This window comes from Pelodiscus sinensis, chromosome 9 (genome assembly GCF_049634645.1).
Source record: "Pelodiscus sinensis isolate JC-2024 chromosome 9, ASM4963464v1, whole genome shotgun sequence".
NCBI classification, from domain to species: domain Eukaryota; kingdom Metazoa; phylum Chordata; order Testudines; family Trionychidae; genus Pelodiscus; species Pelodiscus sinensis.
The window spans coordinates 45,381,782-45,397,487 of record NC_134719.1 but is presented as its reverse complement, the minus strand read 5'-3'; the positions used below and the strand labels follow the sequence as shown (position 1 = coordinate 45,397,487).

The 15,706-nt window shown below is 39.6% G+C and overlaps 1 long non-coding RNA gene across 2 annotated transcripts in view; it reads left to right on the top strand.

The window, feature by feature from the left end:
- Positions 1 to 2,185: 2,185 nt before the first annotated feature.
- LOC142830599 (uncharacterized) overlaps positions 2,186 to 15,706 on the top strand; it is a 64,211-nt gene continuing 50,690 nt past the window's right edge. Inside the window, exon 1 of one of the 2 annotated variants that reach the window (XR_012905980.1) lies at positions 2,186 to 2,215. This is a non-coding gene — a long non-coding RNA (uncharacterized LOC142830599). Of the gene's footprint in view, positions 2,216 to 12,415; positions 12,522 to 15,706 lie in introns of those variants that run through there. The other variant, XR_012905981.1, reaches the window with a different exon arrangement.

Sequence of the window (15,706 nt, the reverse complement as noted above, 5' to 3'; positions counted from 1 at the left end):
AAGCAGAACCCCTTTGAATTATTTTCAGTGCTTGAAAACTTCTTAAATTTACTTAAAAAAAAACATAGGACAGAGCTTCCAGAAAAAGAAAATCATTTATATTTTAATAGTTAACATTAAGAGCAACTTGATTTCCTTCTGTGTAAGGTAGTAGGAGCTGAGGCTTCTCAACCTTTTGCAAGGTTTTGTGATCGTAACTTTAGACCTGATGCTAGCAGGTGCATCTTTTCTGTCTTCATAGAGCCCCAAACTCTTTACAAACATTTATCAACTCATTGTACAAAGAAATCCCTTTGTTTATATGTCAATTTAAGAAAGAAACATAGTGGCATATCTGTTTTACATATCTGCTGAAAGTTGAGAGAACTAGTAAAGGAAGAATGCCATTCACAACTTTAAATTAACTTTCTGGTACTTAAATCTCAAGATCCAACTTTTTCAAAAGGTTCCATGGATAAGTTACTTGTTCTTTTGCCCACTCCAGGAATTTTCAGAAAGGGCCTGTTGAGCATCGTCAGACAGATATGAGCAAAAGCTGGAGTACTAAAGCTGGAATTTTCAAAAGGTCACCAAGGTGTTTCACACACCTAACCAACTGCTCCTGCTTCAGGCATGTCAAAGCACAGCCAACTCAGTATGTGCAGTTAAGGGTCTAATGTACTCATTCATCAGAAGGACATTTTGTTGAGCCAGATGCTACATGCCTGGGGAAGAAACCCCTGCATGAATTAATGCTCTTAAAACACATGTTCCTCATTGAGGGTTTCTATTTGGCTCATATCTGTCCTGGCAAACAGGACTATGTAGTCAGTGGTTGCCATATCCTAGCCTGGCAGAGAACAGCCAACTTCATATTTTAGCAAATGTTCAGGAGTTGAGCACTCTCTCAGGAGAGGAGACACAGCACGTCTATGAACTGCATATGAAAACTCAGACCAGCCTGAATCTGCCCAGGCTTCTCAAAATATAGTTCACAAAGATGGCATAGAATCTCAGTAAATGCCAGAGTATCATTGCTCCCATGCAAACAGGGACTCTTTGGCTGTGTCTACATTGGCACGATCTTGTACACTGTCTACACTGGCGGGGAGTTCTTGTGAAAGGACATTGACATTTTAATGTGTGAAATCAGTGCTTCTTGTGCAAGAACTATGATGCTCCTGCTCAGGAATAAGCCCTCTGGTGCAACTGTTCTTGCGCAAGAGGCCAGTGTAGACAGGCAACACAACATGAATTTCTTGCGCAAGAAAGCCTTTTGGTTAAAATGACCACTGGAGCTTTCTTGCTCAAGAAAGCATCTACACTGGCATGGATGCTCTTGCGCAAAGGCACATGCCAGTGTAGACGCTCTCTTGCGCAAATATTTTAATGCAAGAACTCTCCCATTAAAGAGTATTTGCTCAAGATCATGCCAATGTAGACGTAGCCTTTCTGAGCCGCTACCATATTTGTAATTTGTTGCCCATCCTAACAATACTGATATTTTAATTTCTTTTATTGTTTCTCCAGCAACAGATGAGAAAAGCTGCTGAAATGTATCAAGTCAGAGGACATATTAAGAGCTAGTAGTTTTATTGCTGCAAGACACTTTTGCAGCAGCAATTTACTTAGAGTATCTTTAGAGGAGGAGGGGGAAATAACAATTGTTTTAAACTTTTGGTTAGGTGTGTATTTTACTATGTATTGCTCTGGTTTAATTTTAGTGGAGGAATTTGCATACATTCAGTTATTTGTCAACAAACCCCATATTTCTAGCTTAGTCCAAAAAGACTCTTTTATCAACTCCCCCTACACACCTCTGGGAAGGTAAAATTGGTATATTAGAAAAACAATGACCAAATATACTTGTTTTGACTTCAATATAAAGTTTAATATTTTTGTTTTACTTAAACTCACTGCAGCTGGTTATGATGGAATTTACAAGCCCCTTTGGGAGAATTCTCTTGGGCTCTAAGTTTCTTCCCTATGAAATAAACAAGTAGCTGTAGAAAAGGTCCTGAACGCTGACAGTGGTCATGAAACAGCAATTGCTCTTCTCACCTTCTAACTTGTTTGGGCAGAGGGAAGGCAGCTGTGTTTCTGACCCAGTTAGCTGGAACAGGTGGGTTTCATTATCCTCATCAGAGGATCTATAAGGTTGGTCTTTGTTCAAGAAAGAAAGTAATGCAGGCAAAGCTATGAGGGGAAAAGCCTTATAAAAGCCTCCTGGGTTCAGGTAGGTATAGGCTTAAGCTTTCTGTTGAAATTAGCCTATTGTTTTAGGTGATTTTGTTGTATGTGTGCTAACTATGCAAGTAAAATATCTGGTTAGTGTTCTGAGGCACTCTTTGCTTGGCTGTTTAAAAAAGACTGGCTAGTGTCTCAAAGCAATCGTTGCTCAGAAGAATTGGAAAGGATTAAAATAAATATGGATTTTATCGAAGATTTTCATTTTTTTCCATGAAAACCAGTTTGTGTCACTTGCTTGTTTCATTGGTCCTGCTTTCTAGATTGTCTGTGTTCTTCCTTTACGTTATCAGAGCTTAATTCTGCAAATAATATTATGCAAATAATAAAAAAGTTACATTAGTGTAATTGTGAGCTCTGGAAACATAAGCAGTCCTGCATCAAGCTGTTAAGGTTGTTTTCAAGAAGTATTTTCTTAATGGCAATATCAGTTGCCTAAAATATGTATTAGGGAGCTTTTAAAAGACTGGCCCAATGGTGTCCTAGATGTATCTTGTATTTGTGTATGATAGCTTTTTGTGTTTGGGTTATAAGCTTGGATCAGGGAGAAATTCTACAGAATCAGAAGTGCTTCTGAAGTAAAATGTGCGGATTTAACAGGAAATTGATTTAGGGATGGAAAAATGGACTCTTCTCTGACAACTGTCCTTCTAAAGAAGAAGCAGAGACCATGTTGATACTTGGAGAAGGAATCAGTTCAATAATTTCTTTCTGTGAATGGCATGAATATCTTGATTAAACTCTTCCTCAGTGGGCCTGTAAGTGGTACAAGCCCCAAGTGGGCTGAGGATAGCCCATGGGTTTGCAAAACTCTAACCGATTCCACATGGCATAGCAATGTAGAAATGAGGGGGTTTTCTTTCACAGCCCTATCCAGGGGCAGATGAGGATTTTGCAGAGCCCAGGGAAGCACAATTTCGCAGAGTCCTCCTTTGACATGGCGCATGCACGGGGCTTCTTGAAGCGCGGGGCCCAGGGCGGCCGCCCCGCTCGCCCTGCCCTATATCTGCCCCTGGCCCTATCAATGCTGTCATCAGCACATTTGTTGCAGAATAGTTCTACCTCCCTCAACTGAAAGTACTACCTATGGCTTGACCCTATCTTTTGCCTCAGATAATAAAGGTGGAGGGTTGAGAATTAAGTCTTAGCCCACAACCCCATTGCTATTTCACTGTTTCCCCAGCAAGTACAGTACTAGTGATTGTGGGATTTGAGAACAAAATGTGTTTGTATAAGTGATCATAGAGGGGGGGAGACAATGCATGAGGCATCAGAGCCGAGAGAAGAACCTTGATGGTTGAACGCGCCTGTTGCAGACATGTGCATTATCTGCCAACAACTTCTAAGTGCATTTCAAAAGAGCAAATAGAACAGAGTGAGGGTTAGGATGAGTCAAACCCAAACAGTTCCTGTATGTCTGTGTTTACACTGGGGTGTGTGTGTGTGTTTGTTTCTTTTTAAATTGGAACTGGAGATATATTTCAGCTGGTGATAATCTATTATGGTCAATTTGAAACATACGTCAATGTTGTGAGTTAAATCAAACTTGAACATAATCCCTTCTTCCTCTCCCCTCTCCCCCCATTCACTTTCACATGGGAGAAGTTAGTGAAAGGTACAGAAAGCAGCACAGTAGAAAAAGTAAACAAAACTTTGAAAAAAGAAGGGGGGAGAGAGTCCAATTGAAAATGTATTTATTTATGTAACATGGGGTATGCAAATGCAGCAGGCTAACTTTGCAAACTGGGAAAGAGTGGTGTCTTTTAAGTCTAATATACAAGTTAACTAGAAAATGATGTTTTAAATACTGCTGTTCATTTGCTTGCAAAATGTTTATAGGCACCACAGTATTCATTCCATCTGCCTAGAAATTGGCCTCAAGGCAGACTATTAGACAAGCAATAATATGATCAGGAGCTAATGTGGCAAATCCTGAACTCTCTTCCAGTGAGTGGCATGGCCTTATCTACCTCTTTCTGTAGGGTGGGAGCTTTGGAGAGGATAGCACTTGTCTCCTAGTAGCAACTCGCACTTAAAGGCAACTTGCACTTAAAGTAACACACACAAATTGAAATTGTGTTACAATTCCATTTACACACTTCACCACAAGAACAACTGGAGCAGTTTGTGGTGAACATGCAGCTGTCCAAAACCAAATGAATTTATATCTCCTTCTTTTAAAAAAAAAAAAAAAAAAAAAAAAAAAAACTCAACCTTTTGGCTAGAGCCTAAATGACCACAAGGATTAACAACAAGCAGAAGTGCTTGCATTTCCAAATAAACACCCACAGGTAGGCACCTAAAAAAATTAAAATGTTGCTCTATCTCTTTCTTATGCAATGGAAGAGATATTATGTGGGTCCTTAACCTGCAAACACTTCAGCATGTGTGTAAGTATTTCAGTGGGAATATTCATAGTGTGTACATTTAAGCAAATGGAAGAAGTGTCCTTTTATGACCCTTCTTCAATGCTTTCTTTTCCTTATATGAAGACATAAAACAGAAGGCAATACGAAATATCAATGGCAAATCTGCAACAAGGTGTCACTTTATGGAATGACACACTGTATGTCTCCCTCTTAAAAATAACCCTACAAAATAGCGAGAAGTGGAGGAGTAAACTGTCAGTAACGAATCTCTGTGTAAGCGTGTGTCCTGGATTCAGTGAATTATCTGGTGGAAATATGCCTAATAAAACCATGAACATCAGGCATCTCAAACTTGAAGCCTACTGAGGGCAGCACAATGAAAACTGATAGCTTTCAGGGCCACCTAGGGTTTCCAGATGATCCGCAGAACCAGCCCCTCAACCTAATGCCTCCCCCCCAGAGCCAGGCTCTCCCAGCTCCCCTCCCACCCCCCAAACCTAATACCTGAGTCCTGGAGTTGATGATGCTTGCCTGAGGCCCTGGGGTTGCGTGAGCACAGAGGTCAGCTGTGAGCGCCTACTGGAGAGCCCAGCACAGAGTGCCCAGCTGGTTGTGAGCGTGTGTGCAGAGCACCCCGGCTGGCTGTGAGCTGGCAGTTGGCCATGTGCTCCGAGTGGCCAGCAAGCCACACGTCCTTATTTTATAAAAATGTTCTGGCGGGTCACAAAAAACTTCGATCGGGCTGCATATGGCCCTCCAAATGCCAGTTTGACATGCCTGAGTAAACAATCTTTACTTTATATATAAACTTTTGACTGTGGAAGTTCAAAGTCCCATGTGTTCACTGAAGTCTAGTGGAGTTGCGTTAGTATAACTCAAAGAAAGTTGAGTCTAGAGAGAATTTGCTTTCTTGGTGTCAGAACACCAATTTGAGAGAGGACTGAAATCTTTAATGTTGCTCTTAGGAAACAGCGTTGCCATACCAGCTCTCTAGCACTTGCTGGTTTTTGCTCTGTTCCATCCGTGCACCTTATTTTATTTATTTATTCAAATGGAATAAATCACTGATCCAAATTTTATTCTTCCTAAACATGTTGTGGTGGTTTTGTGATACTTTCACACAGGTCTATAAATGTGATTGTGGATAGATAGAATTCCGTGTTTACTTTAAATTTAATGTATCCATTCATTTTAAATTTCTTGGGATATCAACACTGTTTTAGCTTGCTTATATAAAGGATGGTTTAAAAGAGCAGGGGACACAGGTGGCACCTCTCTTAAATGCCATCTGAAAGAAGTAGAAAACATTAGCCTGAATGTGGATCTGCCTATGACTGCCCACCAGCATTTTCCTATGTTTGGTCCAAGCATACAGCACAAGTGAGATGCCCTCTGTCTCTGGCAGCATAGTCTGCAAAGATGCCACCCTGACTGTTTGCTCTATAGTAGAAACAGAATGTCCTGTTATTGAGCTCCCGAATAGCTTTAACTGAGTTTGGAACAATTAACAGAAGATCCTCCAGGGTTCTGTCATCAGCCCATTAAGATGAGTGAAGCTATCTTTGCTTTTCATTCAGCTTTTGCATAAGGAAAATAGCTCAGCACTTGCTTCTGATTGAATAGATGCTTGTGGTATGGAAATATATATAGATGAACAGTTTAACTAGAGGCAACTCATCAATAATAATCCTTCTAGAAGTGAGAAATATAATGAATTAAAACTAAATCCAGGATATCTGAACAGAAATGCAGATATAGTGGCTAGTTTTAATTCCATTCCAGGTTTATGTGTGTATTCTGGCAATTATTGGTGGAGTCATACTCTGTCGCATACTTGTTTTCTTAAGTAACTGTGTTCTGGTGGCAATGTGACATTACGTTGGTAAAGATAGCTTTGCAGTGAATGTAAATATAGTAATCTTAGACATATGTTAGTGAAATTCCTCTTCGTATAACTTATATTACATGCAAAAAGACTAAAGACAGTTTCTGATCTGGAGTCAGAAATGTATGGCTGTAATATTTCCTACTGTCAAATAATCATAAAAATGCATGGATTGATGAACAACTTAAAGTTCTGAGAGAGAACTGGTGAAACCAAGCAAGCTTGACTGCTAGTTTTTGTTTTTCAGTAGTCCGTTTGACTGAAAAGCTCATGATATAAAAGTAGTTTTCAGGAAGAAAGGCAGATACCATTGTGGGAATTGATTATGTTCATAAATTAGCAGGGAAGTAATGAGCAATGTGTGAGAATGCTTTGAGGGTTTCTAATATGAACAAATAATTGCTGTACAGTATTTGTAAGTTACTGAGACGATTAACTTAGAAATGGGACTCAATCTTTTCTTAACAGTCCCAAGAGAAATTTCTTTCAACAAAAGAAATCAAGTTCTAGTATCTCTTGCTCATTCCAATCATCTGGTGTTTCCTTAATTATCAGAACTTCATATGATAGTTGAATTATGAGGAAGCTGTGAGCTTTAGAATAAAAATTTAGAGAAATGTTGTAAAAATAAATCGATCTGATAGTTTATCCATGAAATGTTAGTAGTATTACTTGAGCTGCATTAGGGCTGGATGACATCTTGAGTAAAAATAATCTGGCCCATCTATATCTTCCCAGCCAGTCTAGAATCTACATAATTCTAAACAGAATATGGTTTTCATTACCAGCTCTGTCCTGGTGGGGTTATTTTTGCTAAACTCGTCTTAGTGGTCAGGGAAACTCCTAAGCAAGCCAAGTATGGTAATGTAATTTTAGGAGGAAACATGGTGTAGTGATTATCAGTCTGGTAGTCTTCCCCCCCTCCCCCCCCCCCGGACTGTATTTCCTTTATTCTAGTGATTTTTGAATTTTTGAGCAAATCATTTTAAATGGACATTGTCAATTTAAATCTGATTCCTGTCTGAATTTTGTTTACTTTCTAATGTTTGTGATGTTAGTTGTTTCTTATAATTGGTGCGTTGAAGACACATTCCCTGTTTTTAGCAACTTGTTTAGCAGCAGGTGTAGTAAGTGAAACAGACTAAATTTTGAATGTACAGTGTTCCTTTTTACACTTCTGTACTTCAGTTTCACTGTATTTCTTCTAAGAAATATCGTGGGGCTGTTGTGGACTTCTATATAGAGCTTTGTGATTTTCTACAGAAATGTCAAATACTGGCACAATATTTTGTTGCAGTTTATGAACTGTGTGTCTCAGTGAATTCTGTGTAAATAGGAGTAATTACTGGCTCGCGCTCATGGAGTCTTTTAATGCAGTGTGCATGCATGACTCTCCTCTGTCATAAATAGAAGCTGTGATATGGGTAATACAGAACGCTGCAACAAAGTAGCATCCTTTATCTGTTAATCTATGCTTTTCTAAGGTTACCCTTCCCAGAGGTATGTGAGTGATATATGACTTCTTTTCTTGCAAGTTCAATAGTCTGTTTAAGTTTGAGAGGGGCCCCAGCCGCAAAACTTGAGATCTACACTTTTCCAAATGCCAAGAGTGTTTACACTCTGGCTCACAGCAATCTTTAGTTTAAGGGTCAGATTCCCAGCTGGTGTAAATTGATATAGCGCAATTGAAGCCAATGTAGATATGCTCACTTATACCAAAAGCTAGCCCTAAATCTTTGAAACAAAGGAAAACAGTGAATTTCTTGACAGCCTAAATCTTGTCATATGTACATTTTTGTGTAGTTTTGGAGAGCTCATGAGATGCTGTATAAGTAACGTGCTAAAGAAGGGCACACACTAAGCAAGAAATCCCTCATCCCAAAGGGGTTTTAGATGCCACTACTGTCAGCTGCTGTGCACCTGGCTTTCAGCTGATGTGAAAAGTAACACTACATCTGTTTGAAAATCTCAGAGGGGTAGCCATGTTAGTCTGAAACTTTAAAAACAAGATAGTCTCAAGATCACCTCATCTGAAGTGTGTTTTGCCCATGAAAGCTTATGATGAGCATGCTCTTTCTGTATATATTTACTTACATATATGCATTATATATTCGTCTCTAAGGCACCACAGGACTTCTCATTGTTTTTACATATGTTTTAGTCCTTGTACAGTGACATACATGGGCCTTTTTTGCCTTGGCATTAGCCTAATATTTTCAGTCTTTCCTCAGATAAGGGAAACCAGTTGCCTGTGATAGTTGTGCTTCAGGTTTCAGTGCCAAGTTGGTCATGCAGCTACTTACAACTCAGTCTTATCGGCTCAATTTTCTTACTTTCTTTCCCTACATATTAAGAAAAATATTTCTAAGGAGCACAGTATTGAATTTGATGCATCAGAACCCATCATTAGTAGTAGGGAAAGAATGCCTACTAACCTTATTTCAATTTCTTCTCCTTAAATGAGGATAACAGCTCTGGACTAAAACTGGAGAGACTATATGTCGTTATAGCTAAATGTGAACAGCTCAGCTGGTGTAATGCGGGCCCGTAATATACTGTATAGGACCTAATCTGTGGCCAAGTTTCAAACACTGCAGTGATGTCTCTGGTAGTGGGGAAGTGAATAGTTCATGCTCTGGATTGATGTGCGTACACATTTAGGAAAGGGAAGTACGGTGGAAATCAGTGTTACTGCATTTGCACTGGTGTAATTGCAGAATTAAGACTGAGATGTTGGTCACCGAGTTCTCATCAATATTCTGTTAAATCCTAGCTTGAAACAACCCATTGGACTAAATATTGGCTTATCTCCTAGGACCATGCAAACACAGAAGCCAGCTATAAGCTGCTGGGCTCTTACCTCTCAAACCGAGAAAAATGCATCAGCCCCATCTGGTTTCTGACCTCTCCTCTCTGCTGCAGGACAACAGTGGGCAGGTGGACTCCCTCTCCTCTTTCCTTGGAGGGCATGGGGAAGAGGATTATAGGCCCAGAGCAGCTACAGTAGCAACTCAGACCTTCTTATGCCAGCAACAATAGAGCCTTGCATAAGGGTGTCTGAAGAGTGGCAATGGGCAGCCAAATTAATCCACGTTCGAGATGGAGGTGGACCGTGTTGCCTGCATTTCTTGTATGGGAGGGAGGGTATCTAGGAAGTTACCAATTCTCTCTTGACAAATCATTCTCCCACTGCTGCTCTGAGAAACCCAGTCAGCCACCTCAATCTATCTTGAAAGTCTAAATATGAGAGCTTAGATACAGGTCCCTCCCGTCCCACATTTTAAAAAAAAATCTTTCAATTTTCACTTTTCGTTGACTTTTCACAAGAAGAAAGGTGTTCGTACTATTCACATCCACAAAAATAACCTCTGTATTTCTGATTCTGGGAAGCCTTGTGGTGACAAAATAAAGTCAATATTCACATTCTGCCATGAAAGGAGAATGTTTGTTTGATTTCACATTTCAGAAAAAAGGTCCCACAGAGCTGTTGCTATATATTGCTGCATCATAGCTAAAGATGATGTACATAGGTGGGTGAGAAGGCTGGTGCTGTGGTTAGTGTACCGAATGTTGTAAATGAGTCTGCAAATGGTGGTACGTTGTGGTGTTTTTCAGGCAGCACTGTGGATTTGGCTGAGTATACTTGTACCTTTCTAGGTAAACAAAGAACACAAGTTTGCTGGAAGCCAAAAATGTTTCTATGAACTTCAGCATCCGGCAAAAAAATACTTTCCTGTGAGACAGGAAAAAAAACGAGAAATCAGAAAAGAATTAAGCTTCTTGGAAAACATGTTTTTTCACTGATTGTGAGAATATTGTACATGTCTTAGTTTTTCCTGTTTTCCCACATTCTCTTAATTTTTTTACCAGAAAGAAACCACAGTTAGACTAGTAGTATCATAGGAAACAATCATTTCAAAATGGTATTTCAAGATGTGGAAAGAACTTGGCAAATTACTGCTGAGACTTTTGTGCTCTTAAGCCAATAGGATTTCACAGGATGCATTTCTTGGCTGAATCTAGCCTTCTTGTATATAAATAAATCAACAAAGTACAGTTACAGGAGAAGCCTTTTATCTGTATAACACTTTACAATTATTCCATTTGAAAATCCTAAACTGATATGCTTGTATAAAACAAATGGAATAACAGAATCCTATATGCTGCAATGAAGATGGTAATGAAATAATGGGGGACCTTACCTTGAAACTTCAAGGATTTGTGTGGATGATTTCTCTGTAAGGAACCCTGCTGAGTCAGTGGGGCTCTGTGTGAGCCCATTTGCCCACCTGAAGCCATGGGATCAAGGCACCAATTTGTAAGTATACACTGGAAAAACAAAATACTAAGTAAGAAGACTTGTATTATTTCAGAGGTGGATCCTGTTCTTGAATACCGAACAGTGGCTGTTTTGTGTATTGGCTATGATCTGATTTTTTTTTTTCTCCCTTCTCTCTCTGAGGCAGAAACCTCAGTACCTGCATGCATCTGCACAGGCCTGACATAAAATGTTCATGTTAATGTACTAAGAAGACATTGAGAAAGCAGTCAACCTTTAAGCTATTGTTTGAAGGGGCCCTGTTAAGTACTGGGCAGGAAAATGAGCTGGGAGGGAGGCAAGGTTTCTGCCTCAGAGGGAGAAGGGGGAAAAAAATCTCCTCCTGACCCTTGCACGGGGAGATCACATACCAATCACTAGATTCATCTCCACCCATCTCCCTATTTTTGATGAGCAGGAAAAGAGAGGTTCAAAAATCAATTTACACCCTCGTTCCTTTGAGGTCCAATACCCTGTTTGCATCCCACCCCTTGATGTCCTTTACCCTCCCACCATAGCTTCATCTGTGAATTGGTTTTCCTGCTCCCCAAAATTACTGTTCACTTGATATGTCACTAAACACTGCCTCCTTCCTGATCTTTTATTTGGAGTTCCCTCTCCCTGATCATCCCAGCTTCATCACATTCCTTCTCTTACCCCTTTCTTCTGTTCTTGTCCTACTCTTGTCCTGCTCTGTACGATTGTAAGTCATGAAAGTGGCCATGGTCATCCACTCCTCCCTTTACTCATTCTTCCCTCTCCAGGTTGTCACTCAATTCCCACATCTATATCCTCCATGCCTGTCGGCATGCTTCGCTGTGCAAAATCCCCTGGTCTCTCAGATTTCCTCTCCTACAAATTCATACTCTCCTTCTCCAGTTCTGCCATCTTCCTGCTCAAGCAGCTGTTCTTCCTATCACACACACCTATACCAGGTCACTTAGGCTAGGTCTACTTCAAAGAAAAGTTGGAAAAAGTTATGCAAATTGAAAACCACAATTTGCATATCTTTTCCCGCTTTTCTTTCGAAAGAGGCTTTTCCAAAATTTGACTCATCTACATGGCACCAAATTTCAGAAAAACCTCCTCTTTCAGCACATCCCTTCTTCCTCATGGAATGAGGATTACAGGGATGGTGAAAGAATGCACCCACTTTTTTGGATATTGTTCCGAAAAAGCAGACATGTTCCTTGGACGCAGCATTGCTTTTCTGGGATTCCTCCGGTAACCTGGAAAAGCTCTGCAGTCTACACATAGCCTTATTCATCCCCTCTGGTTCTATCCTGAAATGTCTCTTCAGTGCCCCTCTATTTTTCAAGTAGAAGCTTGTACAAAATTTGCAATGATCTCCCTCTTTCCCTTATCACTTCTTCACGTTTTACCTCACTATGAATGGAATACTTTTAAACTCTGTAATGGATACAGAATGGATTTTGGGTTGCTTTCAGCTGCTTTTCTGATTCCAGTGCTGCCACCCCTAGCTGAAATCATCATAAACGTTCCTTCAGAGATTTTTCTATATGGATCTCTTACAAGTTTGTACAGTTTTCTCTTTCTTGATCACAGTCTGATTGTAAGACGGACCCTATAGGAGCTGCTTGAATGGTGGGAGGACTGCATACAGTGGACAACCAGATATTATAATAAGAATTGTATGAAAAACACAGATTGTAAGACAGTTACATGAAGTCTGTGTATGGACGTGACTGCTTAGGATATTCACGTAAGTCCTCATTTCACAAACAGATAGGGGCCTCCTGAATGAGGTTTTGTTTTCTGGATGAGTGCCTTAAACAAGTGTCCCTGGTTTTTTTTTTTTTTTTTAAAGGCATAGTTAAGAATAAAAACAGCTGTATTCATTATACCTGCTGCATAGACATTGCACCAAACTCTTTTCTCCTTGCTCCCTCTTAACAATGCTATCTTGTTTGTTTTTAGATGATTTCTATTGTTTACATGACTAATCTCAGTCCATGACCAATCACTACTGAACCCCTGTGAGTCAGGGGTGTATTATGATTTCCATGCTACACATGATGGCTTCATGTTGAGAGATTCAAGCCACTGTTTGGGGACTCTCTGCTGTGTATATCCTAAGAGGGCAGAATGCAGGTATCTGAATGTGTCTTATCCACACAACCATCTTGACTTTTCAATGGGATCTTCACATTCACATCTGTGTGGATGTGAGAGAATTTAACCTTATTATTTCCCTCCCTCTTCCCCCCCCCCCCACCGCACCACCACCACCCCAGAAAGTTGCAAGGTACAAACACTCCCAAAACTTTGGAATGGAGATAGGGAAAGCAAATGCAGACAGTGATATGGCTACTACTTATGTCTATAATGAACCAAACCTTAAATTCCATTAAACTTTAGGATGAATATTTGAAACCTGTGTCTGAATTCTTCAGCTTAGGACAATCTCTAGTATTGCTTTTAAACAACAGTAAAAAAAGCCCCATCCCTGGTACGGTTTACTTTCCTGTAATATAACTTTCACAACTGCATTTTAGTTTAATGTACAAATCAGAATGACCATAATCATATATTGACTTCTGAAATGGCAATAAATTGACTTAGTCTATCAAATTAATCTTTAGGTTGTATCCAAACAAAATTTACTTTGTTATAAAGCAAAGCAGTAGTTCAGTAGATGATGTCCAGAAGAGTTGATTACCAGTGCTTTTCTCGACAGGACTACATTTCTCATCAGTTACATGATATGTAGTGCGATTGGAGACCAATCCAGTAACTATAGAGACATAGAAATATCTTTAGTTAGAAGAGCAGAATAAATATTGCACACAAGCTTTTGGGATCTCATAAAAAGATTTCTTCTAATGAAGAGGACTAGAGAGGAAATCCATCAGGAACTGTAAACTGGGAAAAATCAGTATCTACTAAATCATCCAGCACACTGATACAGTATTTAAAGCACTTGTATAAAAAAAACCTTATGATTACTCTGACCTTCGAGGGAAGGAGAGAAGGGAAGACTTTATTAGAACATCAAAGCTTGTGTAAAACTTGCTTGTTAGTCAAATGACTGTCCGCTGCTACCACACATGGGACACTTTTTAAAAAAAATCTCTGAAACTTTCTCTTGTAATAGTTACATACCAAGACCAGATTATTGGAAACAAAAATATCTCTGCCTGGCCAAACTTTTCTTTCCCTCATTCTGCACATCTTTAGGAATATAGCTGAGGTCAGGCTGTGCAGACTTTTAGGCTAAGCGGTATAACAGTCTCTCTGTCTCCTGTTTTTCCTTTCATTATGAGTATGTGATGTGACTAGAGTGGAAAGTTGAGTGACTAGAGCTTTTCGACTGACACATATAGAAACACCTGCTGGCAGCTGAGAGTAACACCACTGCAAAACAGCCACCCTGAGACCATAAAGCTTTAAGCTTAAATTTTTACCGTAACAAAAAATCTACTTGTTCTGTGCTGCTTGTTTTCCTGGGGCAGCATCTGTGTTTGTGTTTCTTCTAAAGAAAAGGCTCTAAAAACCTAAGCTCTGCTCACCAGCCTGGTATTTTGCAATCAGTATTACAATCCTGTGTGTTAGCGTGTATCTATACCTTACCACTGACAGATTTTATAGGCCAGATTCTCTAAAGATCTGATGTAGCCCCTGAACCACCTGAACAACTTGCCTTCAGGTGTGTAGTAGAGAATTCTCCTAGCACATTATGATCTCCTGTGCCTGCTCTAGGTCTAGCTTGGATGTGGTAGGGAGGGGCAGAGGTGGCGAAGGTGACATGCAAGAGCTCGGCTATGCGGTGTCTGTGCTCCGCAAACATAAGGCAACCACCTCGGGCAGAATTTAGAGCAGCTTGTTTTAGTTGTGTCAGACCAGAGTTGAACCCTGGAAGTTGAGAAGCTGCAGCCAAGAATCTTGGAGATCTTGACGTACCTGTGCAATTTGTTGTAATGAGAATAATCAGTAATAACAGGAATACGCAGCCTTTATTAAAAAAAAAAAACATGTCTGGACCTAATTTTTGTTTATCTGCCATAAATTTTCGATGGCGGGGGGGGCGGGGAATCCTCAAATCTGCTTTTGATACTGAAATTAAGATCCTAATCTAAACCATGCTAATGGCTATGATGAGCATGAATCCTGATTCTAGATCCACATACCTATTGCAGTGCTAGTTTCCATAAGATGTGGGTTAAATTAATAGTTTTTTGACCTTTCCTGATGAGAGCTAGTGTTTTGATAATCATATCAATGAAGCTAAACAGAGATTTGCTCTTTTTAGCTGGGATTTTCAGTATATGAAATTTAAATTTAGAAAAGAAATGGCTTATAAGTAGGTCAAATTACATTAGCCTTATATTGCAGCAAGGGAGGTTTAGGTTGGACATTAGGAAAAACTTCCTAACTGTCAGGGTGTTTAAACACTGGAATAAATTGCCTAGGGGGGTTGTGGAATCTCCATCACTGAAGATATTTAAGAGCAGTCTGGATAGACATTTATCAGGGTTGATCTAGACAGTGCTTAGTCCTGCCATGAGGACGGGACTGGACTCGATGACCTCTCAAGGTCCCTTCCAGTTCTGGTGTTCTATGACATTGGCACTCTGATTCGTGAGTATTGTTTTAAAATATTATTTCTCTGAAATTATTTGCTGATCTATTGCATTTTTATAGTCTAACTCTTACATGTTCCTAATTTTCAGTATCTCTAACAAATATAATTTTCATCATGAAGCATGTCATGAGTATTGCAGCCTCATGATGGGGCTTTTTATGCATGTCTGAGAATTTGGTTATTTAAAATGAATTTAATTTAATGCTCAAAGTAGAAAATCCAATGTAAGCAAAAGTTAGTGACCTAAAATGTTGCTTTTAAGCTTCCTAGTATAGCTGATAGTAGAATGATATAAAATGACATGA